Genomic DNA, 3,529 nt, shown 5'->3' on the forward strand with positions numbered 1-3,529 from the left:
ATATTATTACAATTTTAATATAGTTTTTTTTGTTTTTTTTTTTAGCTGAGCCATCCTACCACCTGTTGGCAGCTCAGCAGCTGCTCAGCTCGGGTCGGGACTTGAACCGCTGTTGCTCAGAGCTCAAACTCTTCAGCGAGCTCTTAACCAACTGAGCCACTCAGCTGGCCCTTAATACAGTTTTTTCTTTTCTTAAAAGTTGTGTACATTTTTTGGAATATATATATATATATATATATATATATATATATATATATAATTTGAAGCTGGATAGGTAGCAGAAGGGAGGAGCCCAGACTTTTACCCTCTATTACCAACTACCTAGGGGGAGGGGCTGAGTGAGGGGCACTCATCCAAGCCCCATAGCTTTGATTCCCTAAGGCCTGTGGGTATAGACACTCCTAGGTTTAAAGAGTGTGGAGTCAGGAGGGTGGGGATCCTAGAACCTGGGGTGCAATAGGAGGCAAGTGTCCGTGGGGTGGGGGGGTGTGGGGTTGGTTGTGGTGGTCAGGATATTTCTCAGAGGCCCATAGTACACCTAGGCATCCTTATGAGTATCTCCTCCCTTCAGAAAGGCCTGCAGAGACCAGGCCCAGCCGAGGGCCACGGGGGACAAATCTTGGTAGCGGACCCTAGCGAGACAGTTCCTCCCTGAAGTGAGTGGATGGAGGCTGCCCATTTTAGATGCTCAGTCTGTTCACTCTGTCTTCTGCTCTGGGGCTGTGGGAAAGGGGGTGAGGGTGGGGCGGGGAAGAGGGGCAGGCCAGCAGCGCACTATGTGGCTCCTTGGCTGCGTCATACTGGGTCTTCTCACAGGGATGAGCCTCTGGGTCTGGTCCCTGAACTCCCCACCCATCAGGGTGGGGGCCCCTACCACCATCACATCCTGGCTGGAGAGGATGAAGGTGCTGGCTGAGCTTTTCTACTTGCTGTTGTTGGTGGGGGTGTTGCTACACCCCACCCCCGCCCCCAGCTCATGGTTCGTTCCAGTGACATCTTCAGATTCTGCTGTTTGTTGGTTGTCTGCCATGTGGGCTCCACCAGGGGGCGCTAACGTGTGCTGCCACCTGGGGGAAAGGCCCATCTTAGGGCGGTTTGCAGTGCTGAGGAGGCTGTAGGTCTGGTGGCAGGACCTGAGCTCCTGCATGGCTCACGTGTCGCACTGAGTTGGTGGCAGTTAAAAGTAGAATTGGACAGCCCACACCAAGTGACGTTTTGGGAGAGGTGATCTAACATCGGGGGTCCTGGGCATGCGTGGCAAGGATGCTGTGGGATGAGCTCCCGGAGCTGCCCGATGCTGGAGGGCCACGTCTCTATCTGCGCCATGCCGTTTAACGTGAACTCCAGGTACAACTGGCCCTGCACACACACCTGGGTGAACATGAGTTTGCCACGCCACGTCACCATGTTGCCCTGGTCATAGCTGAGGGTCACACGTTGCTGTGGAATGCCTCCGTGGGGTGCTGTAGCACCCCTCAAAGATGCTGCTGAAGTAGACTGCGATCAGGTTCTGGCCAGGAACAGCATCTTCAAAGAATTGTGAAAATATCCCAGCAGAGACCTTCCACTCTTCTGTCCCGTGTGGAAGCCATCTATAAGCTCTCATGTTCGTCATCAGTTTGGTTGCCATATGGCCTGTGCCCTCCAGTCCCGGACTCCAGGTACGTGGGTGGATACCTGGGAGTCAGGCCCCCATCCAGATGTAGCCTGGTGCTGGGAGGGTGGAAGGCGTTGTCTTTTGGGGGCTTCTTCGAAAGTACAGCTTGTATGACTTGGAGGAACAAACTGGGAGAACTGAGGAGGGCCAGGAGAGGTGCGGGTGGGGGGCAGCTGCAAGCCCAGTGGGGCCCTGACAGGGGTGAGGTCTGAGGGGGCCAACTTCAGCCGCTTATGTCCAGAGTGAGACAGGCAGGCCTGGCTGGGAGCTCCACTCCTGGGCTGTACAAAGACTCACAAGCACAGTACTCGCCACCCCCCCTCCCCTCAATCTGGGTGGCCACAGCAGGAGGCTGTTGGGGAGATTGCAATGGCCACTGGGTCCGGGTGAGGCTAGGAGCCAGCCTGGAGAGTGGTGGTGCGTGGGGAGTCAGGAGCCTTTGTTTGCAGGTTTGCTCAACAATGGCTTCTCCACTGTTTTCTCTCTCCTCCTCCTCCTCCTCCTGGGCTCTCCTGGTCACCACCTCTTGCTACCTCTGCCTCCAAGCAGCCCGCCACCCCTCCCCAGGCCACCAGACCTCTGTGCCAGGGAGGCAGGCTAGGCAGGGCCGGACACTCACACTCACTCGCATTCGCACACACAGAAACACGTGGAGCGGGCCTGCTCTCTGACTTTTCCCCATTTCTCTCTCTTTCCCTCCCTACTGGCTCTCAAGCCCCTCTCAGAATGAGGCCCTGGGCCAGGCAGAGGGTGGAGCTCTCCCCCTGCCCCCCTCTCTCCTCCCCCAAATAATTGTTACAATATTATTGACTATATTCTCTATGCTGTACTTTGCATCCTCATGATTATTTTGTAACTGCCAATTTGTACTTCTTAATCTCTTGACCTTTTTACCCTGTCCTCCAAACCCCCTCTCATCTGACAACCCAGAAAATGTTCACTGTATCTATTAGTTTGTTTCTGATTTCTTTGTTCATTTGTGTTTTTAGATTACTCATAAAGTGAGATCGTATGATATTTGTCTTTCTCTGTCTTATTCTACTCAGCACAATACCCTCTAGGTCCATCCATGTTGCAGATGGCAAGCTTTCATTCCTTTTTATGGTTGAGTACTATTTCATTGTACATATGTATCACTTCTTTTTTTAAATATTTTTATTGAGGAATTGGAGGGATGGGGACAGTGCTGGGGAATCAGGGGAAGCAGAACAGACAAGTTGCTGTCGTTTTGTTCTTCAATCTGGTTGTGGAGGATGTTGCTTCACTGGCCCAAGTTGGCACCATCATTGCATTCTTCCCGTGCAAGGCAGATCAGTCGCCGGCTTCTAGACGGTCGCTCATTGCGGCTGCTGGCCGCTCATGCTGGCTGCTTTCTACATATAGTAGCCCATGGCAACCCATTGCCAGAGGGACTGCAGCCTACGCCATTGCCGGCGACTCACAGCAGCCCAGCTCCAGGTAGAGCTGTTGTTCAGCATCTTAGCTGTAGAGGGCAGTGTCACTGGCCCTCATATGTGGGAACCAAACCGGATCCTCTGGCGTCCCAAGCCAGCTCTTAACCGTTGCGCCACTCGGCCGGCCCAAGGATACATGTCTTTTTGAATTAATGTTTTGGGTTTCTTCCAATAAATACCCAGACACAGAATTACTAAGTTTTTCTTTGTCTCCTGTTATTACCTTTGTTTTAAAGTCTATTTTGTCTGGTATAAGTATTGTACTCCAGCTTTTTGTTTGTTTCCATTTTCATGAAATATCTTTTTCCATCCCTTTACTTTCAGTCTGTGTGTGCCTTTTGATCTGAAGTGAGTCTCTTGTAGGCAGCATATGTAAGGGTTTTGTTTTATCTATTCAGCCCTTCTATGTCTTTTTTTT

General features: G+C 51.8%; 1 pseudogene; it reads right to left on the reverse strand.

Annotated features, from left to right (window-relative positions):
* Positions 1-697: 697 nt before the first annotated feature.
* LOC109373385 (LIM domain-binding protein 1 pseudogene) lies at positions 698-2,288 on the reverse strand (annotated as a pseudogene).
* Between the last annotated feature and the right edge of the window lie 1,241 nt (positions 2,289-3,529).

This window comes from Hipposideros armiger, unplaced genomic scaffold (genome assembly GCF_001890085.2).
Source record: "Hipposideros armiger isolate ML-2016 unplaced genomic scaffold, ASM189008v1 scaffold_716, whole genome shotgun sequence".
In the NCBI taxonomy this organism is placed as follows: Eukaryota; Metazoa; Chordata; class Mammalia; order Chiroptera; family Hipposideridae; genus Hipposideros; species Hipposideros armiger.